General features: G+C 35.5%; 1 protein-coding gene across 2 annotated transcripts in view; it reads right to left on the reverse strand.

Moving 5' to 3' along the window:
• CRPPA (CDP-L-ribitol pyrophosphorylase A) overlaps window positions 1-13329 on the reverse strand; it is a 104629-nt gene that overhangs the window by 66725 nt on the left and 24575 nt on the right. The gene's annotated exons all lie outside the window — the stretch shown is intronic.

Below are 13329 nucleotides of genomic sequence, written 5' to 3' on the forward strand. Positions count from 1 at the left end.
ATTCAGCAAAGTCCTGCAGAAGTAAACAAACACTTTATAAGCACAGATTAATTCAGTTAGGTGCTGCAAGTACCTTGCTAAACCTTTACGTTGTTAAATAAACAAATGAGAAGTTACACGTATAAAAAAATTCTTGCTGGAGTTGAGAGAGGCCTCACTAATAGACACCACTGACCTTCCAGTGACAAACCTTTAGAGTACAGGAATAATTAAATAGATGTAGAAACATGACTCTTCAAGTGCTGTTTTGGTTTTTGCAGCATCAAAAAAGGGATGGTAGTAACTAAGAACCTCCATATTCCTTATGTGATTCCCTCTATCTTTTTCTCCAGTTATCTGCACAGAAAACAGAAGTCCCATGCTGCTACATGAGCCTTACTGATTAAAAAAAAAAAAAAAAACACACAAAAAAAACCACACCAAAAAAAGGTATTATTCTTTTGACACACCCTTCCCAAGCAGTTTGGCTTCCTATTGATACTGATTATAAGAACCTCATAAAGGAAAAACTGAGTAGGGAGAAGAATATCCTGAGCCAAAACACAGGTGAAAAAGCAGGAACTGGGAGCTTATCAGTCAGGACTACCTCAGATGAATAAGGGAGTTCTACTCTATTTTCATATTGCTAAATTAGCAGTCCATCCAGAAACACAAATTCCATGTAACAAGGATAACTTAAGATAACATCTTTTATTTTTAAAAAAAGGAGGTATTTGAGATCACAGGCTGGCTAGCCCACTGTCCAGTCTCTATTTCAGAGTGAATTGTCAACAATAAGTAATAATGAACAAGGCATTAATATGTTCTTACTTACCCAGAATGCTCCCTTTGCCTCATATAAGGCTATTATTCTGACTTCAGAAATCCCTATAATAAAAAGTCCCTGAGGGACACACTGAACCAGAAGCAACTGCCTTAACAGCACTCAGTGAATTACAGGAAAACTAAATTTACCCAATTATTTTTTGAATAGCAGTATTTTTTAGCAACTGCAGCAGGGAGTATCTCATTCATCACTCTTTTCATCACATGCTCTATTATTCTGACAGAAAAACTACCTTCTCAACTCTTCAAAATATTCCACCACATCTCACATCTTTCCACAGATAAAGAGATCAGTATCTATTCAGTCATTTCATGTGTGGAAACTACTTTAAAACTTTGACCATCCCTTTTGCCCTCCATTTATCTACACTTAACTATGAATTTTACCATAATATCCTTCTACAAACCTTCTCAGTTAGCCCTCATCACTACTATGAAAAAAAAAATGCACACCTCCACTTCCTGTTTCAAATTGTTTATGAACAAAATAACTGCAGAAGTCTCAGTACACACCATCATGAAATTCCAATGGTGCTTTACTGCAATGAAAACTGGTCATGCACTTGACCTTATTTATTATCTTCTAACAAATAATCTACACAGTCTCAAATCTTTAAATTTCTTTCAAGAGTCTTCAGTAAAAGCTTCTGTGAAACATTAATGCACTTAGGTTGTTATCACCTCAATCAACCTCAAACAAGTTGCCAGTGAAGTCCTTAAAGAATGACAATTAGCTCTGCAATACATAACCTTTCCTTTACAAACAATTTCACCATGTCAAATTTAACCACGTGTCTACAAATTCATGCTTCAAAGATACTGTGCTCAGTAGTTTCCAGTCCCCTCCAGGATTCTAGAAATCAAAATTGTCAAGCATGTAAAAATTTCAGTGGATTAAAGAACCAAGAGAGTACTGCAATACAACCTGTCATTCTATTAACTTCCTGAAGAAGTTTATTAAAACAGATGAAGAAAATTTTTAGTTTCTATTCTTGTTTTATAATGTATCAGTGAAATTCAAGAAATTCATTGGCATTACATATCTGAATTGCAATACTCATACACACAGACATCCTAGAAAAAAACATAACTATCACTTTTATATTATTTAAATCAGTGAATTCTGACATTTTAGTTTGCCAGCCAACTTAGAAAGGTACTTTAAATGTTATTGCTCTTTACAGTTTTTTAGCTTGAGTTACAAAACAAAATGGACACAAGAACATAGAGTAACTTAAAAAGGAAAGAATTTCAAAAAAAACACTTTGGAAAATTTTTATATAAAGCAGAAATTTAAATAAACAGGATACAAAAAAGGTCAATAAAGAAGACAAAGGAAGAGGGAACTCTATCTCCAAAATACATAAAAATGCAGTGATCCCTTAAGTAAAGAAGAGATAACGTGCCAGTAAAATCAGAAATGGCCTAGTAACTTTCAATTCCAAATATTTATTACCAAAATGTTTCCTTCTTTCATTTTTTTTTTAAAGAAAAATTTTCTGGTAGAACACAAAAAAATTTCCACCAATGTGAACAACATACAGATTAAAAAAAAAAACCTGCATTTTTATTTTTGCTTCAGAATGGAAGAGAAAATTTCAGAAATAAATTCAGCTGTGAAAGAATTTACTTGAAATATAACATTTTTAAATATATGGGTAATTAATGCAACTAGGACAAAACTAATTCCAACTTTTTAGCAAAGTATTAATCATAGATAATTAGTAGGGAGTGGAGAAGTTCCATGAATGGGCTAAGGCATCTTGAGCATATTGCTTGCTTCAAGGGATGAAATATGACACAAAGCAAAGTAATAATTAAAAACATATTTCACTAACACTTGTATATCATGACATTTACCACTCTAATTATCTGTAATTGTTTCAACCTAAACATATTGTCAGTGTACTGTTCTCCAAGTCTGATACAGTGATGTCAGAGGAGAACAATGAAATGAAGTAGCAGCACAAGGCCAGCTGTTTATATACCATCATATGCTAAACATCTTCATATGTGAAATTTTAAATCCATATTTAAAGTGCAGAATTCAAAAGCTTCTATACTGCCCTAAGAAATTCAGTTAACAAATTAAGCATTATTAGAGAGCACCTATAAAAAAAGTCCTGCAGCAGGCACAGCATCACCAGCCAGTCAAGGGCAGGGATTGTCCTGCTCTGCTCTGCTCTGGGGTGGCCTCACCTCGAGTGCTGGGGGCAGTGTTAGGGCACCTCAATATAAAAAAGACACTAAACTATGAAAAAGTGTCCAAAGGAGGGCAACAAAGATGCTGAAGGGCCTTGAGGGGAAGCCGTATGAGGAGGGGCTGAGGTCGCTTGGTCTGTTCAGCCTGGAAAAGAGGAGACTGAAGGGAGATCTCATTGCAGTTACAACTTCCTTATATGAAGAAGCAGAGGGGCAGGCACTGATCCCTTCTCAGTAGTGATCAGTGACAAGAGCCGAGGGAAGGGCCTAAAGCTGCATCAGTGCAGCTTTAGGTTGGATGGTAGGAAGTGGTTCTTCCTCCAGAGGGAAGGAGCAGGCTGCCCAAGGAGCATCCAGCACCAAGCCTGGCAGAGTTCAAGAAACATTTTGACAATGCTCTTAGGTGGTGGGACTACTGGGGATGTCCTCTGCAGGGCCAGGAGTTGGATTCAGTGAACCTTATGGTCCTTTCCAACTCAGGATATTCTATGATTCTACAAGAAAGTAGAATCAGAATATCCAGAATATTTCTGAAGAAAATTCTTACTGACCCAGGTACACAACCATTCTCATTCTAAGTCTTCTATATATAATTCAGTGTACATCTAGATTCAACTAACAGCACAAAAATCTGTTTAAAACTCTTACCCTTTCTAAAGCCCCTTTATTACTGAAAGCCTTTTTAACATAAGTTTGACAGTGTACAGTTAACTGAACTTGACATGCACACACAGTTTTGTGAAACAATAGACATAGTTTAAGTTTCAGACCACAAATTTGAAATGATGGAAACAGCTGGAAATATTGGCACAAAACATATGCACAAAAGAAAGAAAACATAATAGTTTAGCTCTTTAAATGACACAGAAGGAAATATGTTACTTAAAAATGCTTTGTACTGTTGAATCTTCAAGGCATTCTAATAGGTAGTTTTGGGGACACTTTTTTGTGGTTAGTTTTTTTTGTTTGTTTTCCAAGAGTGGATGTTTGAATAAAGTGCTACAAGTGGAACGAGATATAGATTTTAACATTACACAAAGTCTTCTTCCTCTTCCCCCCAAATTTGTTTGAAAACATTTTAAAAAATACTACTACTTCCTAAAATGCAAGGTGTAAACATAGAATAAGAGGTTATCTCCCTGGTGTTTACTAATAGTCCATGTGCTTACTTGTTTCAAATACAATACTTTGAACTAAGTTACTGTATCTTTATATGGGAACTGGCAATCATAAAACAGAACCAGCACAGATAAAAAAAAAGGTTCAATACAGGACTGTTATTTTCTTATATTTTCATCATTCCTTAGTTTATAATGACACAAAACAATATTCTTTTATGCATGAACTGAAAGAAAATTTTCATATATGCTCCTTTACCCAGGTATCTTTAAAGCCTGTGTAGAGCCAGCATTTTCACTTCCCTAACCCCTGACTGTGTAATCTTTAGCACTTTTTCCACTCTCAGCAGCGTATCTATTTTATTCTCCCATGAAAATCCATTTAGTAACAATATCAGAACACTTTCCCTTAAAATGCATAACTAATCAACAATAGCAGAGCTTTAGGATTTTTCCAGATCCTGGCAAATCAAGTTTCCACTGCTGAAATGCCAGAATACATCATGAACATTCATCATCAGGAACATTTTACTGAGTTAAGAAAAGAACTAGACATAAACTCTCACTGAACCTGAATTGGCCTATTTTTATAATATTTTGTAAAGATTTTTTTTGCCATGCTTATTACCATTGAAACCAAAAATTGTTGAATCCAACAGTGGATTTGCAGAAAGTGCTCTGCCTATATCAATATGCCACAGCTAAATGAGAGACAGCAGAAGCAGCAAACAGAAGGAGGAAACGTGAATGAGGAAACATTGAGATCAACACAAACCAGATTATCTCATCTCTGCAACTATTTTTATTGTAGTTAATTATTAAAACTGTTGTGACAAGCATCCAGATGCAGTAGTAGTGAGGAGAACAAAGATACAGAAATTTACTCCCTAACAGAATTAAGCAAGCCTTTTTTTATACAGATCTGTATCTATATCCCAAAATCTTTCAGTGCAGTAACTGCAAGTGCATTTCCTGCACATGCCATGATTTCCTGGCAATCTGCCATTAAACCCCTGAACACTTCCTGATTGCTATTGCAATATTTTGGTACTCATGCTGCTTCCAAGTACACTAAATATATACACCCATATTTTAGTTACAACATGAAGAAATAAGAAAAGGGCAATAATCTATGTGACAAGAGTAGTAGTCAAAACACTGTGTTAGGACTCATTGTTTACACTTTTTAAATTATCTTGCAAATTGGAAAAATACTTGGGAAACAATTATTTGGACAAGACAAAGACAAGAAAAATCTTGCCCTCATGTAGAAAATACAGATTATTTAGGTTGTTCTAAGAATATTTGAAGGTGTAATTGCTCACATTCTCCCAGTAAAGAGATTTCTAAATACATCACATTATAAATTTAAGAAACCAACAGATAATTTAATCAAGGCTGGAAGCAAAGGCGAGCCAAATTCAGGCCAAGCTAAAATGCATTTTTAAATTTTAAATTTTTTTAACAGATAAGACTGCACTTGGAACAATTTACTTCAGAAAAATCACCTCCTGAATTGTGCAAGATTATAAATGGTCCTTTTCCTTGCCTTTCAATACACCAAACTGTCAATAACAAGAGATTAAAACCTCTAGCTTCACTACCTTGTCTTCTCTGTTACTCTCACAACAAGCAGCAGATGTCAATTTAGGTGGGTGGTCTCCCATACATGGGGTGCCAGGATCCCCACTCAGCATTCAGCATTTTCTGAGCCTGTGCCAAACAGGTGATTCTCATGGATACAGGACACTTACCAGGGTAAAGCCAGTAACACAATAGTATTCTCATAATCCAATCTAACTTCCAACTTGAATATTTGCATTGTGTCTTCTTAACATACACCTTCCAAATTATATCTGAAGACAAAATGTCTTTTCACTGCCATAGAGATGCCAAATTTCACCCATGGAGTGGAAGCTTTGCACCACTGAAGCAAACAGTTCCAAGAGCTAATATGCGAATTTGCAAAGTTCTTTGAGATCCTACAGGATGAGGAGTGACATAAAATGGAAGTAATTATCCCATTAGCAAAAACGCTTTTTTTTTCTTGTGCAAGGCATTAGAATCTCTCCAAACATTCTTGTGGCAGAATTTAATTAGGGCAAGGTGGAGATTCAGACAATATCCTGGCTCTACCATTGTTCCAAAGAACTAATCAAGTACAGAGCTATCTAAACTAGCATAGTTTTCTCCAGACCACCAATCTAGCTTCACTTTTTGAATAAAAGAAAGCATTACTAACAAAATTTCTTTTAGCATATTTACCCTAAAAAGTATTCTTTAGAATTGGGTAGGCTTCAAGGATAAGAAAAAATATTTCTTCCTCCCTGCTCCTCAAGATAAAGTTGTCAGGTTAAAAAGATGCTAGATGGAATAGCATATCTCTTTGGAAAATATCTCAGAGTTACATCCTGCAGAATATAAAAATTAGGATATTCATTTAGGTGAGGTTGACAGCACTGTAGTTAAAGTCTGCATGCATCAGCCTGACAATGAACAGAGAAAGGCAGAACCTCTGCACAACTGCCTTATTAAAAAATTAGCGCCATAGCAATTTTGTATCAAAACAAGAAAAAAATTACCAGCTTTCAGTGTCCATTAAATGGAACAGAACTCAGGTTCTGTTAAAGTTCCAAATAAATGATTATTTTTAAATGTGACTAAAACAAGTCATAAAATCAAAGCTGAAATGGACCGCAACAATGAAAGGGTGCTGTTGATAAAGTGAATTTTCTCATGTAAGAAGAAATAGATTACCTTCCAACATTTAGTAGTACACAGATTTCCTTGTCAAACCATTATATCTAAAATCCTAATGACCTATGAAAAATCAGAAAGGCTTCCTTTTGTTAGATTATTTCATATGTTTGGATTGTATATTGGAAAAGTCACAGATATTTGCCATCTTCATACAAGTAGTACACCAATAATTAATACCAGGACTAGGAATTTCAAAAAACTATTCAGCTGAGTATCTAGCTTACTTGGACCAACCAAGTAGGCAGTTACACTAAAACTGTAATTACCTGTTATATAGGTAGATGGAAGAATGCTGCCTTTAAGACTCCATACAAAGAACATTGGTTTGTAGTACTGTCTTCATACAAATCATACTGCAAGGTTACTCCTAGTTTAGCCAGCTCTTGCCTAATTCACAAATCACTTCTTGATTCAGTACTTCAGAATAACTTTAATGAAAAGGAAGAATACCTATAGACACAAACTAGAATGCAGAATTAGGACAAATACCATAATGATATTACATAGCGTATATTTATAAGACCTGAACACATAAACATAAAGTACAAAAGTAAAGTGGGTGACCAGAGCCTGGGGATGTGGAAAAGGAAGTGGACCTACACACACACACACAGAGCATACAGAAACTGCAAAATCCATTTGAATAAGAATGAATTTTGAATATAAATTACCATCCTTACAACACAATACACTTAATAAAAGATTCCTGATGCTTTTTTTAAAAAGACAAAGGCCAAGAAACAACCCAGTACAACTTACGATAAAACATACATATTCTATGCACTATTTGTCATACGTTTCAAACAATGGTGATCTCTTTTTCAGACTTTTACGCTACAAAAATGAACAGCTCTGACCCATACCACTAACTCAGGACAGAAGAGAATCAGAGAGAAAAATGATCCCCAACTGAATGCTTACAGGAGATAAAATATTAAGTTGGTAAACTTTGGTGACAACTTACATGCCTTGATATACACAAAGTTTCGTGTTTGGTGAATGTTAAAAATAAAGGTTGAGGTGCCTTGAAGATTCAGATATCTTTAGTCTTGGCAAGTAGATGAGCAGTGGTTTTTTCAGGATTCCAGCACTAGAATAAAATGCCCAAATTTTGTCTCACTTATATCTTTATCCTTCAGTCCTTTTTCTGAATCTGACCCTTTCTCCCAAAGTTGCCAAGGTTTTAGTCAACAATTTGTCTACTACCGTTCATCTAATCGCTTCTTGCTCCTAGCAATAATAATTTGACAGACATTGATGTTTTTAACAAAGAATAAGCCACAGGAAAATCCCCAAATCAGTCTAGACATTTTGCCTCGAAGGACTTTGCCTGACCTATGCCAAAATATTGCTAAACTGCTACAGCTGACTCCACTTCCCTGCTACAGAGAATACTAAAATGCTTCACACATGTTTGAAAAAAGAATGCCAGCAATGTTGTGCCCTTTCAAAAAGTACTTTAGAAGTTTACAAAATCCACATGGAATACACTCCCTATTATTTACATACAGAAAAGACAATACTTTGAGCAAATACTTTTACAATGGCCCCAACAATAGCCAACTTCCTTTCTTAGTCTGGCAAGACTGTTCTTCCCTGAACATATCTAGGGGCTTGTTAGAGGAGAACCATTTAAGGATTTCCTTTTCTTCCACTAATGACCAGGTTGGACAGTTTGCAGACTACCTCTTATACCCATCTCCACCCGATCCATGGACATCTTGCAATGATTTTTTTGGGGAGTGGAAGAACATCTGCCTCCCAGAATTCAGCATCAAAGTATGTGAACAATTCTCTCTGACACACTATTGTTTTGTATCTTGTCATTACTATGTTTATATATAGCTGTTCTCTCCCATGCAGGCAGATATTGTAATGGCCCGTAAGTAAATGTAATCCCTTGATATTCAAAGAGTGGTTAATGTTGGCTATGAACAGATACACTAATTCAGTGTATACCAAAAAGTACTAATCTCTACATATTTTCTACAAAGATTAGATAGAATGCCTAAGATCACACTGATCTGTGTGGATATCTGTAAGGAGGTTACAGACATGAATCAGAGAAATGTCTTTAAACATGTTGAAGCTCATTCTCCTTCAATGAGTGTTCCTGCTTCCTGTTCCTATTTCTTTTTTTCACTTCAGCTTCATTGTTCTGATTAGCGAAATATAAACGTCCACACTCTGCAAAAGGTCTACTATCAACAGATGATTAAACTAACTATATATGTAATACAAACACCCCACCCTCCTCAGAAAGTGTGTAATTCTTGCAATAAATTTCCACAGGTATAGCAGATCTTGAGGAAAATTGTAAGATAATGTATAAATGATCAGCAGAACAAAAATGTGTATTTTTTTATAAGATTCTTAAAAAGCCAACCCTTAATTTTGAATTAGTGATCAGACTTTGCCATACCACTCACATATCAAGGATTCCTGCAGCATAGCATTCTAACATATCCTGCTCTTTTTTCAGCTGTTGGTAGCTATTCCCTTTCACAAGGTTCTTGGCTTCCCTGGACTGGTGGCATTGGTGAGCAACTCTGATATTCTCCACATTCATGCTGACAACTCCTTAACCATTGTATCATCTTACCAGGGCTGTTTGTTTGCATATCTGACCTAGAAGCTGGTCAGAATCTCCCACCTACCCCACTCCTCTTCTGCTTCCATTTTTGGTTATTTCTCTTCCAGATCATGAAAGGGTAAATGTTTTTAAATGTTCCTGTTACCTTTCTTGCTTCAGCAGATATATTTCAAGTGTTCAATGCTTTGAGTATTTCAGCCTTTTTGTACTGTGGGTGCATTACTTTGTACAGAACACATGACATGACACAACAAGATGCTTTGTGTAAAAGACCAAAAAAACCTTTGAGATCTTTGTGCACTTCACAATATGTCAAAAACAAGTATTACAAAAATCAGTCTCAGCCTACTCTGATTAAAGGAAAATGGCAGTCTACCTGACTTCCTGATACTCTAATTCTTTGAAAAGGTACTGCTCCAGGGAACACTTGACTTCTGGTAAGTGAAGTCTTTGCCCCACCCACCTCCTCCCAGGCTTGCAGGATCATACTCCACATTTGTTCCAACTTAAATTAAGAAGTGGAACAGAAACATGAAACTACCTTAAGCAAAAATGAACAAGTCTGATCTAAGGAATCTATCCCTTATTTGCTATCTTTGGAAAGGATGGATTTTCAATTAACACTTAAACTTTCCTGATTTTCCCTGGGATTGATAAAAATAGAAAAGAAACTGGTATTTTTAAAGATTAGGAATTTGTTATTAACGTAATAAAATAAAAAAAAAAATTTAAAGAGTTCAATTGGCTGATTTTGCCCCAGATAGTTCAGAATTGAAGTAAATCATAGATTCTACCTTTTTTTACAACTTTTCCAGAGGTTTTACTAGTTATAAGAGATTTGCATTTTTGGTTTTAATTTTTTTAATTTGTCCATTTACTGTGGTTCATTACATTGTGCAGGAAAAGAGAGCTCACAAATTAGGACATAGCAGAACTAAGAGTAGTGATGCAACACCACATTTATTCCCTTAACAAATTAATACATCCTTTTACCTAAAGCAAAATCCCTGGCTAACATAAAGCCTCCCACCTGCAAGACCCACACACACTATAATACAGTTTTTTCTCCCCTTGCAGTTGTTTGCATTGGTCACTTGTCCACCCTGAGCCAGATACACGTTGTACAAATAAAATTTGTAACTTTTATAAATTTTATAAAGCTAATAAGTTGTATAAATTTGAAAGTTAATAGTTTTGAAGTCAGAAGTCGACATCATAACAATTAAATCAGAAAGTAATATATATCTGAACAAAGATCTGTTTGGAATACTTGTTTTAGGCAACAGGGAAGATGTAAGACTGAAAACTAATTTAAAAGCATCACAATGAAATGCAGGTGAACAACCTGACTGAATTCCTCAAAATCTGTCCTGGATTTTTGGTGCCAAACGTGAAGGGGATTCCCTGTAGTACACATATATTTTAAGATACTAGTGTAAATCAATCTTTTGATATTTGTACATAAAACTAATTAGAGGAGATTCAACAGGGCATGTATTTTTCCCCAAATCATTACTATCCTTTTTTTTATTTGAGCAAGAAATGGAAAATGTTTTCTAAGGAAATTACTTAATTTGGTAAAGATCTTACAAATATATTTTTCCATATATTAATAGTGTTAATACCTTACTCCATTCTAGTTCTAGAATTTACCTATTTAAAACAGGTATAAAAGGAGAAGCACCACTAGACTGCTCTTCCCAGATTGCTATCAGAGAAGAAGAGCCAAAAAACTGCAGATAGCAAACCTGTAAGGGTCAGGTAACTGACCTTTAACTAAATTTTGCAACTTGTGGTAAATATATTTAGAGATCTTACATTCACAAACACATCTGGAAGTCAACACCCTGAACCTACCTACTCACATCTGACAGTGCACTTAAATAGAGATGGAGTTTGAAAGCAGTATTCCACATTACCTACCGTGTAACTGCAAAGCCTGTGTTACTCAAAGCACTAATTCAAATGGACAGTTTCTTTCCAAGGAATGCATGTTTGACTGTTGTTTTTCCCCACACTGTTGTTGCATAAAGGTCACAACTGTATAAAATACACAGGCATGGGATTATGATCCCAGGCAGAGTCAGCCAAATCGAATTCCATTCCCAGCTTTGTGAATGACTTGCAACATGAGTAACAAAATTAGTTTCTCTTCTTTGTTCATCTGTACAATGGTACTTACCTTCACCAGGCTATGGGGATTGATTATGGATACCTTAATATTTAGAAAGCATCATAAACTGTATCCATTCCTACAAAAATCTGTCCTACAGTAGCTTGACTAGGTTTTTCAGGACAACGATTATCTGTCTTTTTTTATTTGTTTGTACAGTTCCCAGAACAATAGGGTCTTAATCCTTGACTTGGAGAGCTAGACACCATTGAAACATAAATTATTAGGAAACAATATGAGTTGAGAGATTTTAGCAAAGTGTTATACTTCCCAAGGGTCCAGGCACAGAGCATTAAAATGACCAGAATTTAGCCAAAGCAAAGGAAACTGGGGACAAGAAACCATAGCCTTGGTTGCTTCTAACAGCTTTGGTGGCTTGTTCTTGAAAGAGCAGGGATACAAAAAAGAAGACTGATGGAATGCATATGTGAGAAAAAAGCTCTGTTCAGAGGAGCATAGGAACTGCAAATATAGTTGTCTTTTGAGTGAGCCATTTAGGACAAGAGGTTTTTATGTATTTGCCAGCTCTACCGTATTTGCAAATTATAAACAAACATGGTAGAAAAAGCACTGGGTTGTTTGGTGGTGGGGGGGAAGGTGGTTGCAAGAAACAGCACATAAACATGAAATTTGCAAAAAGATACACACATCAAAAAGGGTTGTATAACCAACAGAAGCAGTTGTCTCTTGAGATGTGTTCTTATGCACATAGAGGATACATTTCTTATGAGTATACCCACTACATTCAAAGTAGAATCTCAGAAGTATCAGCTGTGTGTCATATAAGAACAGCCCACTGCCTTCTGTCAGAAGCAAAAGGTTGAAGCCAGTCCAATCACTTGAGTAGCTCTTCATTTTGGATAGTCCTTCATCTTCAGCATTTAATATCTTCAAGTATCAAGCATAAAGGGTATGACATAGAATTTGTGCCAACATTTCTAAGGAAAACAATTACTAAACAATTAAGTAACAGCTTCTTCATTGCCTGTCCTCACATTTTTCTGTTGTTAGTGACTTCTAAGCTTTGTACTCTCTGAAAGTGAGTATCAGAAACTTGGGCTTGTTTAGAATTGAAAGACTGATGGGAAGCATGACTGTCAGCATGAACATGAAAAATAATTGCTTCCAAGTGACAAATGAAGAAATGCTCTGCTTCCAGTCAGTCTGGAAGATACCTGGACAGGCAATTTCCACAAGGTGATGAATGAAAAGAAAGCAGTACTGAGACGAAAGGCTGGAATGTTTCCAGTAAACTGTGAATGCAGGGTGGGGCAAATGAAAGCAGTCTTCAGGGCAAATTAAGGCAAAAGAGTCAGAGTTTAATACATTACCCACAACTTTAATTTTCCTGAATAAAGTTAATTTCAAAGCAATATATTAGGAAAAAATGAAAAATTACAACAGAGACAAGTAAACATTACTTTCAGCCACTAATCAAAGTATGTATAATACACATGCAACAAGAAACAGAATGAACATTTATCTAGATGTAGCGAGTTATATTATCTCAGTATTTTAGAACAGCCTGTATCCCACTAAATTACTATAAAATGTCATTATTACACTGTGCATCCAAAACCCTTTGATACTCTCAGTCAACAATACTTTATACAGACACCTAACTTGAAACATATAAACCCACTCATTTAAGTATTTAA

This window comes from Molothrus aeneus, chromosome 1 (genome assembly GCF_037042795.1).
Source record: "Molothrus aeneus isolate 106 chromosome 1, BPBGC_Maene_1.0, whole genome shotgun sequence".
Lineage (NCBI taxonomy): Eukaryota > Metazoa > Chordata > Aves > Passeriformes > Icteridae > Molothrus > Molothrus aeneus.